Here is a 24,619-nt window from a genome sequence, read left to right as displayed (position 1 = left end):
CATATGAGTAAATGTGGCCAAATAGTATGTTAGGGAAAACTTGAGCTCTGATTACTACCAACTGTAATGGTAAGCACATTCTATTGTGTGTGAGAGACACTTCATGGGTGAGAAGGTAAGAAAGCACAAGGTAAAACTTCTGACCTCAAGTCTTGAAATCTAACTGAGATGTTTGGGAATATGTAGGCACGCCAAGTAGCACTGTCTGTCCTACTTCAGAAAGTTCTACTTCAGAAAGGAAGAAAATCAAACAGACAAAAGGTCCATCTCCACAACTGTGTCCCCCCTCTGCCATCCCTAGTGAAGTCCAGGCAGACTCACGACTCCCTCGAAATCCAGGATGCTTCTGTCCAAAACAACATTTCAAGAGTTGTTAATCTAGATATAATTTTGACATGTACCACAAAGGGAGAGTTATTTTATTTTTCAGGGACTTTTGATTGTATATTTTAAAACATTTCAAAATTTTCAATTTTTTAAAATCATGACTCAATGCGAAATACATTTTACTTCAGTTTTGAATATATATGTACTCACAACTAAAACATGAGTTTTACAAAACACTATTGATCCTTTCTATTTGTGACATACTCTATTTTTAACTTATTTTGTTCCATTTCATTTCCTAAAGCATCCTTATTATGACCCAGTGAATTAAGGTTAGCATAAATAACACTGTTTTAAGAAAATAGGAAGTTCAAATTTCCAAGGGGCAAATGTTTTAATTTTCTGAAGGAAAACTATTCTTTTAAAGATCAAAGACTATTAGGCCAATTTCAGATGGATGCTATAGCATACTGCTTCTTATCTCATTAAGTATTTGCTCAGAAATCCAAAATATGTAGAGTTGAGTCATGCAACTCTTCCCGAGAGGAGAAAATACATCCCCAAGTTGTATTCCCAGTAGGAACACATCAACCCACACATGCAAATCACATTTCAAATGCCTTTAGTATTAGTGTCTTCAGATTCTAAATGTGGGCTTGACTTATAATTCCCTCTCTCTCTAGCCTTGCTTTTAATTAAAGAATATTTTTATATATGCATTTAATTCAGTAATTCTGAGAACTGCATCATTATTGACTAATCAGTGATGACCTTAATCTTAGATTTCTACATAGAAAAAAAATTGTTCAGGAAACAAAGGCAAAAAAAAAAAAACTTCTTTCATTAACTGATACTGTAGTTAATAACCCAAGTTAAATAAAGAATCTGGAAAGTACGTTGCTACTATTATTAATAACTGCTCAAACAATCAAATTGTGAATGGAAATATTTCCAATTTGCCAACATAACCCTTAGACTTATTCATGCCAGAAACGTCTTAGCTGGGTCTTAACATTCCCTGGGAAAATAAGTAAGTTATAGTTTTTTTTTTTCACCATGTCAACTCTAAGATAATTCTAACTTAATTCTTACTGTGTATTTGCAGTTCCAGATCACATTGGACAGAAACCACTACTTTTAACAGATGGTTCTATTCTAGCCACAATCACATCACATTAACTTCCCAGTCTACCTATTAATATCCAACCAAATTAGAGCTTGGTGAGCTTCTGGCAGGTTTATGACAGTCCCTAAAACCTGCAATTTTAAGTAATTATAGAAATTCTGGGCAGGAAGCCCTCTAAAAAGATGATCAGCTTCATTCTGTTCTTTTGAAATTTTGAGACCATCCCAACCAAAGTGAGAGTTCTTTCTTCTATTTTAACTTGGGGAGAAGAAAGGATATTAGCATGAAGGATCACTCACTATGTGACTGGAACCATATTAGGTCTATCACATGTGTGATCTCATTTAAGCCCTATATCTTGATGTAGTAGGAATTACTATCTCCATTTTACAGAGGGGAAAGTAAGGCTCAGAAAAACTAAGTAAGTGATCAAGGACAGAGGGTGATGTTAGAGTCGGGGTCTGACCGAGAATCTGCAGAAACTAATGCTTGTCTGTCTGCTCTCCGAGTAGGGGGCTGCAGCTGGCCGCACAGACTCACAAGAGCTGGTGGTGCATGACTCTTCCCAACTCCACATTCAGTGAGGTCACACCAGTATCTTGAAATCAGCCATAGTGGGAGTATTTAGACCATACAAACTGGCAAACACTATAACCCAGGGCTTTCTTCTTTAGATAGTCATTTACCAGCACACCACTACCTATAACATTCATATTTAGTATCTCACAAATGCCATGATTGGATGTTTCTACTGGTCAGTTTTTTTTTTCATTTTCAAAAACAAATAATGAGAATATAAGTATGGTATCTCTCTATATGTGCTTTCCACATTTACTTTCCATGTACCTTTGCCTACAATTAAGAAAAACTTCAGTCATCTAAAAGTAGTTACAACAATATAATAAATCTCCGTATCTTCATGATCCAGACTTAATAATTATCAAAATAGAGCCAACTTTATTTCATTTATGCTCCCCAAACACTTTTTTCTCCCCAGCTGGATTATTACTTTTTAAAAAAAAAATTTAACTTTTATTTTTGAGAGACAGAGAGACAGAGTATGAGCAGGGGAGGGCCAGAGAGACAGGGAGAGACAGAATCCGATGCAGGCTCCAGGCTCTGAGCTGTCAGCACAGAGCCCGATGAGGGGCTCGAACCCATGAACTGTGAGATCATGATCTGAACCAAAGTCGGATGCTCAACCGACTGAGCCACCCAAGGGCCCCCACCCCAAGCCAGATAACTTTTAAACAAATCTCAGATATTGTATTACTTTATTTATAAGTAATTGGTTTGCATTCTTAAAAGATAAGCTCATTTTAAAACGTTATAACAACACCATTATCATACTTTAAAATTATCAGTAATTCCTTAACATCTTAATACCCTGCCTATATTCCACTTTCCTTGATTTCCTCAAAGCTGTCTTTTATGATGTTACTTTGTTCAAATCAACCAAAGTCCACCTATTACACTTGGACAAAATGTCTCTTCAATATTAATTTATCTTAATCTGTTCATTAGCTTATTATTTTTTTATAGTCTTACCCTCCTTTTTCTCATATCATTTATTTGTAGAAGAAATTGAATCATCTATCCTATAGAATGCCTTAACTTTTGGATTTTGCTGACTGGATTCCATGTTATCACATAAAATGTCCCTCTTTCTTCTGTATTTTTTGGAAATTGACACTTAGACCTAGAGGCTATGTTCTACTTTTTAGCAAGTATATTTCATGGATAGGATTGTGTAATTGCTACTTGTATAATACTTGTTGTCTCTTTTTTTGTAATTAATGGGTTTTGGTATTCCCAGTCTAAGCTCTCTCTTGTAAAGATTCCTCATCAACCTTTCACCCCCAAATGGTTTGCACATCCATTGATGATCATTTCCTAAGGTGATTATTTCAAAAAGGGCTGCAAAATAATGGTGGCTTAGTTTTTTTCATGCGTGTTGTAAATATTGGCTGGAATTCTTTTACAAAGTAGACATTTTTCTTACCAACTCTTTGGTTAACCTGAATTACAATTTGTCAGAAAAGGCAAGATAAATATTTGTTTCTTCCCTTTATCAACCATTTTTTAGAATGACTTTATGCCCTCATATCCTTGACTCAAAGAATTTTGGTTTTTACTCTTTGATTCATTATGCACGCATGGGTTTTAGTATATTGATGTGTTCCAATACATTTCAATTTTTTTTTATTCTGTCAAATTGGTTCCTGTGTCCTTCTGACACGACTCCAGTAGTTTTTGATAGTTTCCTTGCTTTCTGCACATTCTAAGCTCTTGTACATTTCCTGCCCCAGTCTTAGAAGTAGACATTTTTTTTCTGAGGAGCCTGATTTCTTGTGGTGGGAAATTGTTCTGCCCACCATTTAAACAAATTCTATCTCAACTCAGGAGAGATTCTCAACCAGAACACTCTGAGCACTCATAGGCTACAGATGAAGTACAAAGTACTAGCAGCCAGTATTGAACTATTTCTTAGAGCAAAAGTTGCCATCTTATTACAGGATCTGTTGGGTTACATGTGTACAATACAATTTTTACCATATCCTAACTCTTTATTGATTGCCTCAAGCATATGAATGAGTGACTGTCTACCAGACTACACACATTTTATATATTAGTAGAGAATGGGGCAGATCCAGGTTTTCTGGGATCTGAAGTCTAATTGGGAAGGGGACTCTCTTTTAGAAATAAATGTAAAATTTCAAAAATAAAATTAAACAAGAAAGTGAATATTTACTTGACAAAAAATCAATGCAAATTATAAGTGTAAAATGGCTAAAAATCACAAAAATCACAAAAATCACAAAATATGAAAAATAACATGATTTTATTAAATTATTCCCACTTCTGGTTTTGTACTCTTTTGATCACCTTTTCTTTTTTTATCACCTTTTCATATGATAATGATTTTGTGTACCATTCTATAGATGGATCAGAAAGAGAATCCAGTCTTTCCTTCAGTATGGTTGACCAGATTTTCTTTTAATTCTTCATAGTTGGAATGCACAAAAGCTTGTGACTTAACAAATAAATATTCTCATGTCTGTAGCACTACTATGCTTTGTGCCTGACTCAGGAATTTTTGATAAATCCTATCTGAAGCAATTCACATCAAAAAAGGGAAAAATACATAACATTTATAATTGTACACACCACTATATTATCTAGTAGAGTTCTGACAGGAGAGAACTTGCATGGTAACTAATGATCAATTAGACCTCAATCATCCAGTTACAAGTTTACATCCCTGGTGACTGAAGTAAATTGTACACAAGTTAGCTTTTGGTTGTGTACATTTCAATCATTATTTCTCCTCTACTGCCTATATACTTCCATGGCTTACTGTAGAACACATTTAATAACACAACATAGACTCTGGCCCCGCTGGGTGAACTGGCCAAGTATGTGACAGGACCTAGAAGCCATTTCTTTGCTGGGATGGTGGGCAATAACTTAATTATACACAGAAGCAACTGCAGACCCTATACAGAGTCAACGATACTCAAAGTAAATGTATCTCCAAACCTTCATGTTCCATGCACACAGCTACCTCTACTTCCACTCAACATGAGGAAAACTAAGATGGACGGGAAGTTTTAGTGGAAGGAAACAGTGGTTCTAACCAGCTGTGATTAAAATACCACATTTCAGCAAATATTACAGAAGCATACGGCCACCTGAACATGCAGTTCAGGCCCCTCCTGGAGTCCTGGGAGGCCCACACAAGTGACAGACCCTGAACTGTAAGCTTCACAGTAATTCTCTGTCTTAAGAGAATCATCACCTCACTCCTTAGTCTTTTCTTTCCCAATGGTTAATCAAAACAGAATCTTTCTGTCTAGAACCTTTTCACAGTTCCTTGAACATTTATGGAGCATCCTCTGACTCTTTGGCCCCATCCTCAGGTGACCTTAGTGCACACAAAGAGAAGTCTGTGCTTTCCACGTTCAACACATACTCTTCACAAATCCTCCACGTGAATGCAAACGTATCATAATCTTGCATCTTGAAAACAATCCCCATGTGTGACAAAAGACTGATAGTGTCAGATATAATGTTGCTCTTATCTGAACTCTTCACTGGTGGGATCAAAGTTTATATGAACGTATAGGTCATAAGAAGCTGTTTGTGGATTAAAAATACGGGACATCTATATAAATATATCTAGCTACTCGTGACAGTAACCCAAGAGTACTACAAGTAAAAAGAAAGAAGAGGTAGCAAATGATTTCTAGCTATTATTTTGGTTAGTGCCATAGCACACTCACCAGCAAGAGTAGCAATGACATACTTGCTTTAGTTACAGTATGCTGTGCCTGTCAAGCCTGGAGTTGCCAGCAAGCATTTCAGGAAAATTTCCAAAGCTATTATTAGATGTAATACAGACTTTCCTATCTAGTTTGTAGCCCTGAGATCTCTGGCAGATGCCTTGGTGATTACAGCGGCTGTAATGCTCGGCATCTCGACAGACAGCCTGCCCCAGGACCAGCAGCAGCGACTGACTGGTGTTTTGCAGGAGGAATTTTTATTTTTATTTTTTAGATGCTTCAAAACAAGGACAAGGTCACTCTCAATGCCAGAACTTTTAGCGAAGCCATAACTTTCCCTTGTGTATCAAAGGGAAAGTACTGAAAGAAAAAATACAAAAACAAAACCAACAAACCCCGCAAAAAACAAATCCAGTTGCCAAGAAAATAACCTTTAAATATAGTGTTAGGAACGCTGGATATCTGGAACACACTGTTTCCCATTTAAGACCAGCATCACCAGCAGCACCACCAAAAATCACAGGTAATATTTATTTTGCACTTACTACTCATTAGGCACTGAGGAAAATGCTTTATATTAAACTTTGCAGTATCCTAATTTTACACGTGAGGAGGACAAGACAGTCAAAGTATAATAAACCTGACCTGGTTGTAATCTGTAAGTGTGGGGTGGGTCAGGGTAGGGACCAGGGTTTACTCTCAGGCAACCTAATTGCAGAAACAATTTGTTAACTTCTGCTCTGTACCGCTTTACAGCATTGGTATGCTTGAAAAAACTCTTGATCCTGAATTTGGAACGGTAATAAAAATATAAGTTATTAGTACAAGAAAGCAAAATATGTATGCTTTCCCTCTGTTAGTTTCTAAACAGATCTTGAATATGATGATGACCACAGCACCAAAGTTTGCATACAGTTGGTTAATGTTTAGGTTTCTTAGCATTTAAAAACAGCACTTTTTGCATATTCAAAAGTAGATTAAATCAACACTACTGGAAAATAAATTCTTAGATCAATTATATTTCAAGCAAGTAAATGTAAACCCATATTAAGTTGATAAGAAAAAAAGAGAATTAATCCATATATAAGCTGTTTCTAAAAATACTTTGACTAACTAACTATATCTAGAGGGACATATATTCTGTGGACAAAAAGAATGGTGGCAGAAACTAATGTAGCATCGTGTGTCAATGACACTAAAAAAAAAAAAAAAAAGAAGAAAAAAAAAAGTAGGAAATCTTGAGCTTGACCCAGTAAGTTTGTTGGTAGTCACAGTATTGGTGTAGCATGTATGGAACTGTTTTGTGTGCACTGCAGGACTGAGGAAATAGATAAATATACTGCTACTGGGGGTACAAGGATTGGGAGAAAGGGAATAGAAGTACAGAATGGGGTAAGGGGAGGAAGGACCCTATAATGCTAGAATAAAATTGATGGTAGTAGCATAGCAGTACTATACTATATAGAGCTATAACAGTACTATATACATATTGGTGTATGTATGTGTGCACATGTGCGTGTGTGTGTATGTATGTTCTAGTATCCTTTGAAAGGGCCTAGAAGCAATGACGCTCCAGTAGTAATGAGCAAACCTTGCGTCCAGATCTAAGTTTTGGAACCAGGCCGAATTCTAAAAGGAAATTATCTGGGTATGCCACAGAGAATGTGCTCAAACTGATGAGGACACATCCAAGAGGAACAGAAGCCAACTCTGAAGGACCCCCACTGGTCAAATTTGGTACAATTTGAGCAGTAAATGGATAATGAGAAGAATAAATTATAATAATATTGAATTGAAAAGTATATTCATAAGTACATAGTGATACTAAAAATATCTTTTCTTAACGGGAGAGGAAGAAGGAGAAAAAAGCAAAGCAAATCAACTAATAAATGTAAAAGGAATGATAGAAGTAGAAAACCAGAATTTGATAAGCACATAACAATAACCAAATCAGGTAACAGTCATCAATGGATACTAAAACCACTGGGTAAAAAAAGTGGGGAACTGGATATTCGCACAGTCTCAAAGTATCACTATGAAGATTATATTTGTGTTACAAAAGGGAAAAAGTTGCTTTACAATGGAAAAATCATGCAGATACTACTTTTACCTTAACATCACCAGTAATGAGCACACTGATATCCTATGTCTCCTGAGAAGGACACAAGATTACTTATATACATATCCTGTCAAAATACCTAATCTAAATCTAATCATGAAGAAACAATTTAAAAAAATCCAAAATGAAGGACATTCTGCAAAATTAAACTGATCTTTTCAGTAATGTCAACATTATGTAGAACAGCGATACCTGAAAAAATAAAAAAGTTGGAGACCTGTTTGATTTAAAGGAGACTAAAAAAATATGACAAATGACACAGTATATAATCCAGACTGGATCCTTTAGTGAAAAAGAAGGAAGGAAAGGAAATAATATTGTTTATAACAATATTATTGGGATAACTGGGGAAATATGAGTAGACTATTATATAACAGTACTGTCAGTATTGCTCTATCAGTACTCCCAGGTATTTGGCAGAGAATGTCCTGTTCTTAGAATATCCATAACTGAAGCATTTAGGGATGAAGAGTCTAGATGTCCATAATAATTCTCAAATGGTTTGGCATGAGAATATATATACGTATATATGCATATTAGTGATATAAATGTATGAACATAAATAAGTGAAGCAAAAATCCATATTCTATATACTTTACAGAGTAGGAGAGCCAATACTTGTGTGGAAAAGTTATTAGTAAGTAAATATTTAGGTGAGGGGGTAGGATGTAGGTGTTCTCTTGTACTATTTTTGCAATTTGATATGGTTTGAGATAGATCAGAATAAAAGTTGGGGGGTATTACAATGAAACTGTAATATTTAGGCTCCCTTTGAAAATAAAGATCTCAGCAAATTGCCAAGTGGGAGAATATATTGTTAGGGAGATGATGGAAGAGTAGACAACTACCTGAAACAGCTTCAGCTGAGCAGTGGAACTGAACAAGTGAATTCATGAGGTTCTACTTAGTGTTATAATTTGTAAACTAAGAAAAAATAGAAACAGGAAAAAAAATAATGGATGTTAGCTTGACTTGAATTTAAATTTTTAGTTTTTTTTTCTTTTTGAATACAATGGTATGACAGCTACCACCTGAGGTCAAACTCATGGATTATTTAGTCTGAATTATCTAATTTCTAGTTCAAAAGTTATCAATGCATTTTATCCATCAAAAGATATATTTTCCCTTAACTTTTATTATAGCTCTATTAAAGGTGAATTTTCCATACTGATTCCAAGGGGCACATGCATCCCCAATGTTTTTAGCAATACCATCAACGATAGCCAAATTATGGAAAGAGCCCAAATGTCCATCTACTGATGAAAGGATAAAGAAGATGTGGTATATACACAATAGAATATTACTCAGCCATAAAACAGAATGAAATCTTACCATTTGTAATGACGTGGATGGAGCTAGAGTGTATTATGTATGCTAAGTGAAGTAAGTCACCCAGAGAAAGACAAACACCATATGATTTCACACATATGTGGAATTTAAGAAATAAAACAGATGAACATAGAGGAAGGGAAGGAAAAAAAACAGAGGGGGAGGCAAACCATAAGAGACTTTTAACTGAGGAGAACAAACTGAGGGTTGATGGAGGGAGGTGGTGGGAGGTGGACTGGATGGTTAATGGGTATTAAGGAGGGCACTTATTGTGATGAGCCCTGGGTGTTTTATGTAAGTGATGAGTCACTAAATTCTACTCCTGAAACCAATACTACACTAATGTTAACTAACTTGAATTTAAATAAAATCTTGTAAAGAAAAAAAAACACATGGTATTTCCTAAATCCTCTTTGAATCTTTTAAAAATTTTTTTTGTTAGAGGTCTGTACTACCTACCATGGCAATGATTTCCATAGTGTGACTACTGCATGGGAAAGTAATTCTTTTTATTTATTATATTTTATTTGCCTCTTTAGACCTCCAAAGATTTCCCTTTGTGGTACTTTTCAGGGATTTGATGAACAAGTATGTTCAGTCCTATCCATATGCTATAACATTTTATAGTTTTCAATCATATTCCTTTGTGTTTCCAGCTTGAAGAAATGGCACCCTAATCTTTTTAATGGCCTTTGCTATTGCCATTTCAATGTCACCTCACTCACTTTTAATTGCCCTTCCTCAATCTTCCCCATGAGTTAGTTATATTTTCTAGAGGCAAAACAACTAGAAGAGAACATAATTCTCTAAATATTTACAGTTTCATTTCTGAGACCTTGATTTCCAGCAGTTATTTATTTTTTTAATGAAAGATAGCCTTTGTTTTTAACTGTAACTTAGTTTAAGCTACAAGGGACAAATTGGCTTTTCTTGTAGTAGAAATGGACTACTGGAAATTACCACTGTATAAATATAAAATAGAAGTCAAATTTTATCCCTCAAAAGTGTTATGTTACACATGCACACAGCAAAATTGAACTTCTATGGTTTCTAAACATTCAGGATCTATTTCTGATACTTAAAATTTTTTAATGTTTATTTTTTGAGAGAGAGAGAGAGAGACAGAGATAGAGTGGGGGAATGGCAGAGAGAGGTGACACAGAATCTGAAGCAGGCTTCAGGCTCCAAGCTGTCAGCACAGAGCCTGACACAGGGCTCGAACCCACGAACCATGAGATCATGCCCGGAGTGGAAGTTGGACGATCAACCAACCGAGCCACCCAGGTGCCCCTATTTCTGATACTTTTAATCTTATAATATAATCCTCATATGCAAAGTTTGAGAGGCAAAAAATCATTTTATAGCCTGCTTGTCCTTATAGAGAAGTCTCGCCAAACACAGCAAAGCTTTTCCAACCCTCATAGTTGGTGAGCCAAATGAAGGTCGAGCCCTTCCATCTCAGAAGCCACAGTGATCAGACGGTCTCATGGCCTGAGATGCTTTCGGTGTAGGTGGGAAGAAGACCTAACTGTCAATGGTTATCTGCCCCCATTCATCCTTGGCACGAGTGTGAGCAACATGTAGCTCTCTTAGCAGCACAGCCTCAAAGAATTTGATTCAATTCTAGCCTGCAAGTTATTGAGAACAGCATCTTGCAAGGCTGTAAGAAACCATATTAAAACTGAAGACTGCTTTAGAATGAAATTGCATTTTCAGAGATATTGAAAACTAGTCTGAAAAAAACATTTGAAACAAGACAACTATACTTAGAGATATTATAAGCCACACATCCTTTGGGACCACAAAATCATAATAGTAGAACTTGGAGGAATGTTGAGAAATTGTTTGATCTGGTTTTCTACCTTGAGCCACTTGTAAGAGTAAATGTTTTAAGAGAGTAAATAGGATTCTGTTTTTGGAGATCTCTAGGGTATAAGGCACATCTTCATCCCTTCTAATGGTCAATAATGCTCTTCCCCTTCACCCATGTATTCTCACGCCTTAACAGCCCTATCCTCATTTTTTTTCCCCTTCTCATAGGGCCTGTGTTCCACAATGATCTTATTCTTCTTTGAATCAATATGCAGCATAATCTATCTGCCAGTTCTCCAAGAGTGATCTGTAGACCCCTACAGGTCTGGAGAGATACCTCAGGGGGTCTGTGAGTTCAAAACTATTTTCATAATCCTAAAACCTTTTTGTGTGAGCCTTTTTCACTTTGTTGACATTTGGACTGATGGTACAAAAACAATAGTATATACATTTGCTGATGCCTTAGAGGAGCAAAGGCGGTGGCACCAAGCTATAGCATCAGTACTTGCCTTTACCACTAATACTCAGTTAAAAATTTTATTTTTAATCTTAAGAATGGCTTTTAAAATGCAATAAAAATGTTTAATTTCATTAAGTCAACCCTTCAATAAACATCTGCTGAATATTCTATGTGACAAAATGGAAAGTACACATAAAAAAGCACATTTTCTGTCCACAGTAGTATCATGGTTGTCTCAAAAAAAAAAAAAAAAGGCTCTGTGTGATTGAGCTATGAATTGAAATAGCCATTTTTTTCATGGAACACCATTTTATTCGAAAGAGTGGCAGACGAACTATAGTTTTAAACTTGGCAATTTGGCAGACTTTCTTTAAAAAAAAAAGAAGTGAATCTTCAAGGGAAGATTAATATTTTGGAAAACTATTACACCACTGTGAGTTTGACAGTCTTGCAAGATTTTTCTGATGAGACTGATATTAATCTTAATATTAATGAATGTGATTTTCCGATATTATATAAGGAAATGTGTCAGTATTTGAAGGATTTTCTTATCCCAAGAAACCAATATTTTTCAAATGACTAATGAAGTATGTTACGGAGTCATGAAGAGTTGTAAGATCCATTTAAAGTATAGACAGATCAATGCATTTCTTATAGTATGAAAAGATCACTGGTACGGTTTCAGACTCCAACGTTGCTACTAATATTTGAAAAACGACCACTTATTAAATTCAAATGAATATCAAATTCAAAGGGCTACTACACAACAATAAAAAGAAATGAATTACTGGTGCTTGTAACAATAAGAATACATCTTAAAGAATTTATGCTTTGATACAGTGAAAGAGGCCAGTAATATATGGTTCTTTGATATAAAAGTTTGGAGAAGGAAAACTACAGTTATGGAGAACAGCTCACTGGTTCCCAAGGGTTAGGGGTAGAAAGAGGGTGTGACTACAACGGCACAGCACAAAGGAAATTTTTAGGGTTACAAAACTGAATTGTGATTGTACTTATATAAATCTACATATATATGAAAATTCCTAGAACAATAAAAACAGCCCATTTTACTGTGTTAAAAGAAAAAAATCATACAGCACAATGTTAGCTCACAGAAGATACACAATAAATGTTAGCTATATACATGTAGGAAATTCAAAATCCTGAGTGCCATTTTCAAGCCCCTTAATTTGATTCTTTGATTAGATTCTACATTTGTAGATAAACAAACACCCAAATATTTCCCCTGATGATACTGAAGTTCAGTCACATTTGGGAACTGCTAGTCTTGTGAAGATAAAGGGGAACCTCAAATCCTGAAGTTTGCTTCCAGTCCTGCTTCTAACCATAGGAAAGCAAATATAATCCATTCAATCATCACTGTCCACGATACCGTGAAGTTCTATTTGTCAGTACTGCCAGAGTTTGATGAAGGTACTGATAGCCGTTAACTTGTGATTGCTATATACATGCCTTGTGCCAAGATCTATCTGTACTCAGTTCTCTCATTTGAATCTCAGAAAAACCCTACCAGTGAGGTCATATCATTTTGAGATCACATAGCTCAAAGTCAGACCACAAAAGGAATGCGTGCAGCCACTGTGTGAAGCAAGCTCTGCGTGTAAGTTATCAAGGCCCAGTATTTACTAAAAATAGATGTAACAGGAAAACTTCCTTTTATCCTATATCCTGTAAGTCACAAATCTTTTGAAACTCACTTTTGAAGAATTTTCTATTTTAAACAATTTGTGATCAAAGATTTACTCTCACTGTGGAAATTCAAATCAAGATGTCAAATTCTTCAAAGGTAATTTTGGCAACTATGTATTCCTATCATTTCTTGGATTATGGGTAACAGGACTGGAACATTAGACTAAAATAAAACATGAAGTCTAAGACCATCATCTAATCAAACAAACCTGCTCATGATTCATGGACTCCATCATACTCTAGATCTCCTATTTTCCCCCAAATCATCCTTTTTGGCATCTTTCCTATCATAGTGTGTTTGAAACCTTAACATAGGATATAACAGACTTAAATTCTGTTACATCTTACAAAGACCACGTGATTTTTTAAAAAGTTTGTTGTAAAATTTTTAAAAAAGTGTAAAAAACTGCACTTAATTTTTCATTATTATTTATTGGCAAGCAGATGCTTTCATTTGAGGCAGTGTCAGTCTTGTGTGCAATTCGTCAGAGAATGAGACATCAGAATTTTTAATGGTAGGAGTTTGGTGGAAAATATTAAAATACTATGGTCGCACACCATATCACCACCTTATTAGACTTACAAAGCAAATGGGAGAACCGTATGACTTTACTCTGGCTCAGCAGAGCATCCGGACAACTTCTGTAACTTCTAGGAGGCGTGCAGTGTGCACGCAAGCTTAAGAAGGAGAAACTCTGACAGAATGGTTGAGGAACGCTGACCTTCTCAGGGCTTATTCTCATCTGGTCTTTATTCCTAATTCTTGGACTGCTGATAAAAGAAAGCCATCACTGTCAAATAACCTTCTATCAATCTGGGGAAACATCAGCACATCTCACTATCTTTTATGTATTTGATGTACTTAGTAATAATAAGAACTAATACTGACTGAGGTCTATGTGTCAGACAAACTGCTAAGGGTTTCATATGCACCATCACATAACAGGGAGAGTTTTGAGAGAGTCCCTGAGAAGCAGTTACCCGCCCCGCCCCCCGCCTTTTTTAATGTTTATTTATGTGTGTGTGTGTGTGTGTGTGTGTGAGAGAGAGAGAGAGAGAGAGAGAGAGAGAGAGAGAGAGAGCAATCTGGGGAGGGGCAAGAGAGAGGGAGACACAGAATCCGAAGCAGGCTCCAGGCTCTGAGTTGTCAGCATAGAGGGCGACGCAGGGCTCGAACCCATGAACCATGAAATCATGACCTGAGCTGAAGTCGGATGCCTAAATGACTGAGCCACCCAGGCGTCCCTACAGTTACTCTTTAAAAAAAATTTTTTTTGTTTATTTATTTTTGAGAGAGAGAGAGCACAGGTGGGGGAGGGGCAGAGAGAGAGAGGGTGACTCAGACTCCAAAGGAGGCTTCAGGCTCTGAGTTGTCAAGACAGAACCCAATGACCTGGGAGATCATGACCTGAGCTAAAGTCAGAAGCTCAACTGACTGAGCCACCCAGGTGCCACCCACTCCCCTGCCCCTGAGTAGCAGTTACTCTTGAGACTCAAGCTTTGTGGTTCCCCAAACAGTTCATGAGGATCCACAAAGTGCCAAAAGCCTAGAGACTGCTGATGCCCTCTGAAGTGGCTTCTCCATCCTGACCTGTTGAAGCCCCCTCTTCCTATAAGTCCTAGTTCAGGTTCCACCTCTTCTACAGAGCCTTCTCATCAGCCCAGCTGGACGTGTACTTCCCCTTCTTGGAGTATAGTAGAGCAGGGACTACAGACAGGTGTCTCTGGAGACCTGCAGGGCCAGACCTGTGCCCCTTTAGGAAGGGGACTCAGAAGGGTAGGCCTTATGAAACTGTACTTGTATACACATCCATGTACATCTTCTCTCTGTAGAGGAGACCAAAGGTTTTCATTTGATTATTAAAGGGAATCATAACCCTTGGGGTTTATTTAAGAACCACATTAGGTCTAATCTGTTCCATCTGGTCTGTTCCACTGCCTTCACCACATATCGGCATCTTGCCCCTGATAGCGAAAACACTGCAATGTTTTCTAGCCTGCTTTCCTGTCTCTGCCTCGCTCCTATATTCCATCCTGCACAATGCTGCTACAGGGATCCTTTAAACATGCAAATCCGATGTTGTATTCGACTCTGTGTCTCGTTACACACTTAACAGTGTGTTGGGCACAAGTAGTGCTCAATAAATATCCACTGAAGAAATGGATGGCTAAATGAACTCCTGCTTACAGTCTGAGTCTTCAGCTGAGGACCCCAATATAAACCTGACTTGCTCCCTGTGACACCGAAGACCTTTGGCCTTGGCACTGTAGTAAAAGTGTAATGAAATACAGGCTACTGTGCCAAGACAACATCACAATCTCCAATTTGTGAAGGAAATACATTAACAAAATATATTCCTAGTTTAAATGTCACAGATAAACAGATTACCATAAGGTTAGTAGGTGAGTGTCATTGAGTTCATTATTATTATGGTTTTAAAATATTTTTTATTGAATTTTTTTTAGAATGGCCAGGAATATCTTCCTTTGAGAAGAAGATTTCAATGAATATACCATTTTAATATAATTATAGATAAAAGCAAAGCTGTAATCTAGAAGCAGAAAACCTTTAGCAATTAAAATTTCATACATTTTTTTTTTAGTTGTTAGTGTCAGATGTCACAGCTTTGACTTTTTTTTAATGTTTATTCATTTCTGAGAGAGAGACAGAGAGACAGAGAGAAACAGACCATGAGTGAGGGAGGGGCAGAGAGAGGGAGACACAGAATCCAAAGCAGGTTCCAGGCTCTGAGCTGTCAGCACAGAGCCTGATGCAGGGCTTGAACCCATTAGCCGTGAGATCATGACCTGAGCTGAAGTCGGACACTTAACTGACTGAGCCACCCAGCTGCCCCAATGGCTTTGACTTTTAGACAGGAGAAGACTGCTTGCCCTCCAGGTAAGGCTGATATAAACTTGTCCTAGCTTCCAGAAATTCAAATTTCCCATATTACATTTTATCTATATGTGAATAGAATGCTAACAACTGTGAGTTTCTGCTATAGTCTGGAATATTCCCCAGAGAAAACTGATCAGGTTTCCTAGTTAGCACAAAAGAGCCTAGGAAACCCTAATGTGGCTGAAGTCCCTATAAATAGTCTAGAATGCTTAAGTTCCCTGAACCCCAAGATGCCTTTCTTTCTTTCCTTTTTTCTTTTCCTTTCTTTTTTTTCCATCTACATGTGTGAAGACATCTTTGTTTCCTCAATTCTTAGAATCTATATTTATTGGTTTCTTCCCAGATGACTTTATATATATATTTTTCTCAATAAAATGCATTTATTTTAAAGAACTGCCAAGTAGATTTCCATATGTGGATGCTGTTACATTATTTTTCCCCAGTTTCATGGAAAAATAGTTGACATACATCACTGTATAAATTTAAGGCATACAGCAAGACGGTTTGATTTACATATATTGTGAAATGATTACCACAGTAGGTTCAGCTAACATCTATCTTCTTATAGAGATACAATAAAAAGAAAAAAGGAAAAAAAATTTTCTTCTTATGATGAGAACTCATAGGATACTCTCTTAACAGCTTTCCCTTATATCACACAGCAGTGTTAGCTCTAGTAGTCATGATGTACATTATATCCCTAGTTTTTATATATCTTATAAGTGGAAGTTTGTACTTTTGACCTCTTCAGTTGTTTTATGTCTTGGCTCTTTGTAAATGATGTTCTATAAACATGAGGATGGGGTGCAGATATCTCTTTGAGTATGTTTTGTTTCCTTTGGATATATTCCCAAAAGTGAAATTCTCGGATGACATGGTAATTCTTTTTAGTCTTTTGAAGATCCTCCATACTATTTTCCATAGTGGTTGTATCAAGTTACAGTCCCACCAACAGTGCATAAGGGGTCACTTTTCTTCTCATCCATGCTAGCATTTGCCTCTTGTCTTTTTGATGATGGCAATTAAAAAAGTTTGAAGTGACATATCATTATGGTTTTAACTTATATTTCCCTAATGACTAGTGATGTTGAGCATCTTTTCATGTACCTGTTGTCCTTTTGTATATCTTCTTTGTAGAAATTTCTATACAGGTCCCTAAAGCCCCTTTAATCTTAAAGCCAAGCCAAGCCATGTCCAACCTGAAGCTTCTAGCCTGGAGCTGCTCAGACCTGTCTAGAGCCCCCTGGCTCCTGACCTGCATACCATACAGCTAAGTCTTAAGACTTACAGATCACTAAGCTCCAAATCATCAAGAGGTGATCAGAAAGCCATAATCTCCTGCTTTATGGCTGTGGTATTGAAGTAAGGTTTCCTTCAATAGCAGCTATACCAAAGACAAAAAAGAGTAGGTATGTGGCTGAGAAGATCCCAGGGATGGGGGAAAACAGAACAGGATATTTATGTCTACAGAGTATGTACATAAATCTCATAAGTTAAGGACTACCTACATAAAAAAGCCAAAAAAGTGCTAACAGCATTATAACTCAATAAACAAAATAGGAGGAGCACGTGTAGCTCAGTCTGTTAAGTGTCTGACTCTTAAGTTCAGATCAGGTCATGATCTCACGGTTTGTGGGTTTGAGCCCTGCATCAGGGTCTGTACTGACAGCATGGAACCTGCTTGGGATTCTCTCTCCCTCTCTCTGCCCCTCCCCTGCTCTTGCTCTCTCTCTCTCTCTCTTAAAATAAACAAATAAAACTTTTTTAAAAATTGAAAAAAAAATGTATAAAATGGAAAACTATGATCTATGCAGATAGAAATAAACTAGTGGAGAAACTAATGAGGAATAGGATATTTTTATGGTTTCAAAGTAACTCCCTACAAAATGCTTACTACTTGTAAGGGGAAATAAAAGAGTAACTCTATGGTTGAAAAGCTGGGAAAACACCAACTTTATAAAGTAATCAAAGTGAACATCATCACCAATAAGAGAAATTAAAATCACCTGAGACCTTGCAGGATTCAATCAGAGGAATGTAGCATCGATTTCATATAATTCCTGTCCACAATTTATAACCTAAGGTTAATCAGGAGGAAACATGAAATAAATCCAAATTGGCCTACTAATTTTCAAGAGTCAAGATCATGAAAATTAAAAAAAAAAAAAACACACACAGAGAGAAACCACTGGCAAACTATTCCAACTACAGGAAACTAACCAGACATAGTAACTAAATGAAATGAGAGATTTTGAAACAGATTGCTTTACTATAAATAGATCTCTTAACTATTAAGACAACTGTTAAAACCTGAATGATGTCCAAAGAGAAGAGGTAGGAATTCATCTATGTTAATTGCCCAACTATATTGATTTTATTCTAGTTTACTGACTTGTTTATAAAAAATAAATACTAAGATATTCTTAGGTAATAGGAAACTCACTCAGAAAAATAAATGTTCTTGATATAATATTACATCTTTCCTAACATTTGATTTTATCAAAAATTTTAGTCCTTCTATGGAAAGGTATACCAGATAAACAAGATATACACCAGATAAAATACTAAGTGAAAATATGAAAGTACAGAATATACCATATGCTACTATTTGTGTGCCTGCAAACATATATATGTACATGTGTTTGTGTGTCTATGTGTGTTTTGTTTTAGTTTTTTGTTTTGTTTTACTCTGCAACAAAACATGAAATCTGTTAGCAAAGTTTGTTTGGAGGAAAGAGGATTAAGGACTTGGGGGAGAGGAAAGAAAAATTTTACTTTTAATTACATATCTTTCTATATTCTTAAGTTTTCCCATGTTATATTTTAGTTTAAACATTTTTAAGTTAAGCTTAATAAAATAAAATCAGTACAAAGTAAAATTTTAAAACATAATTCCAATCATGATATCTATTTGCATCTCCCAATACAAGTATCCTTCCTCTCCACTTTTCCAGGCTAGGAGAAAAGAAACATCATCCCTGGAGACCCAGTGCTTAGCACAGAGCCTGGTACGAAGGAGGCAATAATTACATATTATTGAATAAATGCATGAGCCAGTAATTCATATACATAACCATTTCACAGCTATATGATTTCATCATTGTTTTCTTTTTGAGGCATAGAAGACCTGTGAGTCTTGTCATGTCTGTAATATGTTGTCTATACTCAATGTAACAAAGTTCTTCTCTGAAGATTCTAGAAGACCACAAAAGCAGAGTGAGAGATTTCACTTGGAAAGATTGTATGTTAAGTAATATGTTTTTGAAGAAGGGAGGATGTTTAAAGTATGAAAGAGAGAAATAAATTGTGATTCCCATGTGATATCCATGTTTAGAACATTGGTCTATGAAAAACTTTTGCTTGATAAATAGGGTTTCTATATTCAGGGATGAACACAAAAAATGAGCATTGGTGAGAGAAGGTGCCATGCGTTATTCAAGATAAGGGATGCTTGAAGATAAATAAAAGCCCAAGTAATAAATATATTGGTAAGTCCTGAAAGGGTAACATGATATCCTTCATGCTTGGGCTTGGTGCACAGGCTGTGGGATTATTGTTGAAAAAGGAATCCTATAACGAACTGTCATTTTGAAAGCAGCACTTTGCCTTTTTCAGTCATTTGGCTATATCAGTAATTCACATTTATTCCATACACAATGGATAATTCACTGTCTTTATCAGAAGTAGAAACAAGCAAATCAATAAGGTAGGGAGGTGAGAAACCAAGACACAAAAGTCTTTTGTGGTTATCTACCTAACATTATGAATTTTCTTTGAATCCATGTGTCACAGCATAAGACCTGGCTGACTGATAGCTAAACATTTCCCTGTCTTATTAGACAGCTAAGCGGCATTAAATCTACTAGACAATTGATACAGTCATACCCTGATACAAGGGAAAAATTGATTAAGGCAAAAAGCAGCATAATAGTTATCAGTATCAAAATGGCAAACATTTGGAAATAATGCCAATTGTTGATTCCCCTTTGTCACTGACATTACTCAAGGATGAAAACACAAAGACATACATTAATTTAACTGCATAATATAGGAAAAACACATTGACTTGCTTAAGTAATTCTCACTTTAATATCTTCAGGATGCATGTTTTCTCCCAAGATTTTTTTTTACCATTTGAAGAAAATCTGACAAAAAGGTCAAATTAAGGGGCGCCTGGGTGGCTTAGTTGGTTAAGCGTCTGACTCAATTTTGGCTCAGGTCATGATCTCAGGGTTTATGAGTTCAAGCCCCATGTCAGGCTCTGGGCTGACAGTGTGGAACCTGCTTGGGATTCTCTCTCTCTCTCTCTCTCTCTCTCTCTCTCTTTCTCTCTCTCTCATTCTCTCTTTCCCTCTCTCTCATTCTCTCTCTCTCTCAGAAAATAAATAAACTTTTTTTTTAAAGTGACTTTTAAAAAAAGGGTCAAATTAAACACGTTGTCTATAAAGTTAGGTAACTAACATAGAGTAAGCTATTTTTTTTGAGATATAATTGACACGTAACATTATATTAGTTTCAGGTGTACAATATGATTATTTGGCATTTGTAGGGATAAACTTATTTTTAAACAATATGTAAATTATATTTTGAAACAGTATGTTCCAGAATGTGTTTTCAGATAAAAAAATTTCTAAATGTAAAGCAATGTATTTAGTGGTTAATCTGGAAAAAATGCAGTTACTAAACATATATACTAACAGTGTCCAAAAAGTCTAGAAACATGGGTAAAATAAGATATGTGTTGTATTTTTTTAGATTAATAATTGGACATATTGCTTTGCATTTAGAAGTACTTCACCTAAAATGTGTCTGGAGGCTGAAGAAAAGTACACCAAACAAAATATTATAAAATATAGCTAACACACAGTATAAAAATAAGTTTATATTTTTTCCAGCCTCATGGACATACTATATTATACAGTACATAAGCCACTCAATCTCTTTTACTATAATGAATGAATGAGCAAAATTCCAATAAGACAGTCTCTGAGACTAAGTTTTTTTGTGAGAACTCCAAATATGATGTATAACTTGGTAAAGGATGTCAATGTTGCTCTATAAAGGCTTCCTAGGTCCTTGGTGGTAAACCTATAGCATCACAACGCGTGTATGGATTGGTGTTAAAGTAGCAGCTAAGGTGTGAACCCAATCACTGTGGATATTGTGGAAAACTTAAAGAAGATTATTGTCCTCAGGGAAAGTGGCTAATATTAGTTTCTCTTTTCTTTATCAGGGACACCTCTTTGTAGAAAAAAAATAAGGGAGGAGCACCTGGGTGGCTCAGTCAGTTAAGTGTCCAACTTCAGCTCAGGTCATGATCTCATGGTTCGTGGGTTCAAGGCCCACATCAGGCTCTGCACTGACAGTGTGGAGTCTGCTTGGGATTCTCTTTCTCTCTTTCTCTCTCTCTCTCTCTCTCTCTCTCTCTCTGCCTCTTCCCAACTCATGCTTTTTTTTTTCTCTCTCTCTCATAAAATAAATTAATGAAACTTAAAAAAAAGAAAAAAATAAGGAAAAAAAGAGTCAGGAAGAAATAAAAAATACATTCCATAGGAGTGTTTCTTCCTATTGTTTAGAAAGACAGAGCTTCATTGGGCATGCCAAAAATGTACTATCAGAGAAAAGTTTTAGTCTTAGTTCGACAAAAACTAGGATTATTGAGCTTCCTTTCAGCATATCAGGTGATTACCCAACTCTGGCTTAGACCAAGCATTTCTCATAGCTTTGGATATATAACAACGGCTATGACTTTATAGGTAGTAGTAGAGTCCATAGTTGCAACTGCTCAGATACATAAATAATGCCTACCACTATTAGGACAACTTTTTCATGATTGTGTGGTTTCAGTTTTCATAGTTTCAGTGAGCATTTTTCCAGAGTCCAGGTCTATACTACTAGTATAAGGTACATGTTCAATGATCTTTAAAACCATAATTCTACTGAATCCCCTAATTGAGAATCATGTGGTTTATCCCTAGTATTAACATTGAGCTTGGAACTGTTTCATGTGTGTTTCAGAGAGTTGAACAGTCTGCCAGTAGGATTCTGGGAAACACTACTTTTACAAGTAAGTACTTATGGAACTTCTATTAAATAAAAGCAACACATTACTAACAGCGAGGCTTTAAACTGCTTGCCTGAGCAGCCAGAAAATTGGGCGCTATGGTTATTACTGTAACTCTCATAGTCACTCTCATCCTAACAATGGAATCATTTGCTGGACCCATAGACCTTGACACTCAGCCTTTGTAATTTGCATATCTGCTTCCCAACTAGATGAACAGTACCCCAAACACTAACATATTTTATTAATTTCTCAATCGCTACACATACAAGTATATAATAAATACTCAGAAACAATTTTTTGAGTGACTGACAACAATGATACTAAATAGAGTAACATGAATACCTCATATATTTATTTAGTAATCTTGACAGTTCAGAATTCAGCTAAGGTCCAGAAAATGTGCCTCTGCCCACCCCCACCCCCACCTCTCAGAAAAGCATCAGAAGATTAAAGATCCTTAAGAGAGTCCTTGAGGTCTCAAAGTCTAGCTTAGAAAAAACTTAAGACATAAACTCCTTAAGGGCAGGAGGATTTTCTCTTTGCTTACCTCAATTTTCTCAGGGCCTTTACTGCACAGAATAGATGATCAATAAAAATGTGTTGGGCAAATGACTACAGTGATGGTTATGCCTTTTCTAAATGAACAGAGAAATGAAAATAGTTGAATTCAGAACTCGGTGCTAGAGTTGCTACAGACATGTACAGCTGCGACACCTGCCAGTCAATGTCACAGAATACCAGCAGACCATAAAAACGCATGGTCAAAAATGCAGAAGTATGGCAAGTCGGAACCATTCTTTTTTTTTTAAGTAAATTTTTATTTACTAATTTTTGAGAGAAAGAGAGAGAGAGAGAGGCAGAGAATCCCAAGCAGGCTCCGTGTTATCAATGTAGAGCCCAACACAGGGCTCAAACTCGTGAACAGTGAGATCATGTCATGAACCTGAGCTGAAATCAAGAGGCAGACACTTAACTGACTGAGACACCCAGGCACCCCAAGTTGGAACCATTTCTTTTAGAAGCAAACAGATCCCAACCCCTCACTAGACTCTGTGGATTACCACTACATAGTTCAACAATTAACATTTGCATTAAGAATTCTGAGTTAAAATTTTAAAATGTCTAGAACATTAAAAAAAAACACAGAGGAATATGATGCATTAAAGGAACACTTCCATCAGTTATTGTTCAAATTAAATCCTGGATAGGAAAGATGTTTTGAAATAAGTTCAGGAGACCATGCGTGCTGGTTGTTCTCTGTTTGCTCCCAGATCCTTGCTCATCCCAGATTCTTTGCCCATTCTGTATGGGAAGAAGGGAGAAGCTGGAATATTCCTTTCAGTCTTCTTCCTTGTCTGCATTTGGCAGTGATATCTTGCCTATGAAAACAGCTTTTGTTGAGTACTATCCTTTACAGCCTCCAATTTCAGCTCTCACCAAATTTAGACACCTCCATTAACTCCCTCTCCTTTCTTCTTCAGGAATGAAAGAGTTTGTGGTGGGTCAGTAGGAATGATGACATCTATCGGTGACTCCCTTCAAACTTACCATACCACCGCAAACATCCCTCATTATACTCTCTTTGAAAAACCCAGCTGATTATGCTTTCAATCAAACTGTTTGACCCACCATAGAATAGTCAGGTCCTTCTCACTTTGTATGAGACTTAAAACCAATATATCAGGCACAGGTCATTTATCAAACCAATCCATCTCTATTTCTTCCATCCACAGGAAAGTGACCTACAAGCCTCAAGAAAGTGGTAAAGAAGGAAAAGCCAAGGATAATATGTGGCCAGCAGCGGCAACATGCTCTTGTTTCAGTAATACCCAGGCTGGTGAGCAAGTACAGACTGGCTAGTGACTGGCCCACATCAGTCAAGGACACTTTAATCTTTCTAAAGGGATGAAAAATAATTGGCGATGCTTCTCTGAATTATTTTGAAATATTTCTGTAGAAAGAAACAGAGAAATGCACATGGGTGAGAGGAGGCAAAAACAATTTTAACAGAAAAAAGTCATTGGTCTGGCTCCACAAATTTTCAAGTATACTACAGAGGAAGACCTTGTATTTGGTGACTGAGAGATGCATACAGAATTAAGGGATGGAGTAGGGGGCATTGCATGACCTTCCAGCACACATATATACAAGTGTGCCACATATATAGTGGCCTGTCACCTGGGCCAGGTCTCTTGTCTACCTACCTGAAAGAGAAAGCAGCACAGTGAATGAATAGAAAGAAGTAGTGAATTGGGTTCTAATTCCAATTTTCCTAGATGATGTGTTTTGGTTAGGTCACTTTGTCCGTCTTAAGTGAAATAGGGATGATGAAAAGTACCATATTAATTTCTCATCATGCTGTAGTTCCAAGTCTGTGAAGGTTACTCTAACCTCTAGGGGGTGACACTTTTAGATTTCCAGATTTGGGGAAAAGCTTTCACTGGTTAGTCCTGAAAGGGGCTATCTTACAAATCTCACCATTTCTGC

General features: G+C 36.5%; 1 protein-coding gene and 1 long non-coding RNA gene across 8 annotated transcripts in view; one reads left to right on the top strand and one right to left on the bottom strand.

The window, feature by feature from the left end:
- LOC125172108 (uncharacterized) overlaps positions 1-24,136 on the top strand; it is a 69,998-nt gene extending 45,862 nt beyond the window's left edge. Inside the window, exons 2-4 of the long non-coding RNA XR_007154594.1 lie at positions 11,225-11,345; positions 22,084-22,132; positions 23,866-24,136. This is a non-coding gene — a long non-coding RNA (uncharacterized LOC125172108). The remainder of the gene's footprint in view (positions 1-11,224; positions 11,346-22,083; positions 22,133-23,865) is intronic.
- The window catches only part of ZNF385B (zinc finger protein 385B), a 413,030-nt gene that overhangs the window by 173,162 nt on the left and 215,249 nt on the right, over positions 1-24,619 (bottom strand). The window lies entirely within an intron of this gene.

Source organism: Prionailurus viverrinus, chromosome C1 (assembly GCF_022837055.1).
Source record: "Prionailurus viverrinus isolate Anna chromosome C1, UM_Priviv_1.0, whole genome shotgun sequence".
NCBI classification, from domain to species: domain Eukaryota; kingdom Metazoa; phylum Chordata; class Mammalia; order Carnivora; family Felidae; genus Prionailurus; species Prionailurus viverrinus.
This window is presented reverse-complemented; position numbering and strand designations above follow the sequence as displayed.